Genomic DNA, 389 nt, shown 5'->3' with positions numbered 1-389 from the left:
GCAGGGGCCTCCTCCGCAAAGCAGAGGGGACCTTCTTGCCAGCCAGGTGCCTCTTGCCCTGGACTGGGAGCACCAAGGGCAGCCAGAGAGGGTGGTTTTCTGGGGATCTGGAAGGCGGGAAGTGGGGTGGGGGCCCCAGCCTGAACACACCCTCTTTTCCTCTCCCTCAAAACCCAGTCCTAGTTGGTGTCTCCAGTGGTTAGAGCATCTCCCGCGCACCAAAGGGTCGGGGGTTTGATTCCCAGTCAAGGGCAAGTACCTGGGTTTCTGTATGCTCCTGGCCCAGTGGGGGCATGTGTGGGGGGCAACCAGTTGATGTGTCTTGCACACGTCATGTTTCTCTCCTCTCTCTCTCTCTCTCTCTCTCTCGCAATGGGAAAAATATTCTC

This window comes from Myotis davidii, unplaced genomic scaffold (assembly GCF_000327345.1).
Source record: "Myotis davidii unplaced genomic scaffold, ASM32734v1 scaffold78, whole genome shotgun sequence".
Classification (NCBI taxonomy): domain Eukaryota; kingdom Metazoa; phylum Chordata; class Mammalia; order Chiroptera; family Vespertilionidae; genus Myotis; species Myotis davidii.
This window is presented reverse-complemented; position numbering follows the sequence as displayed.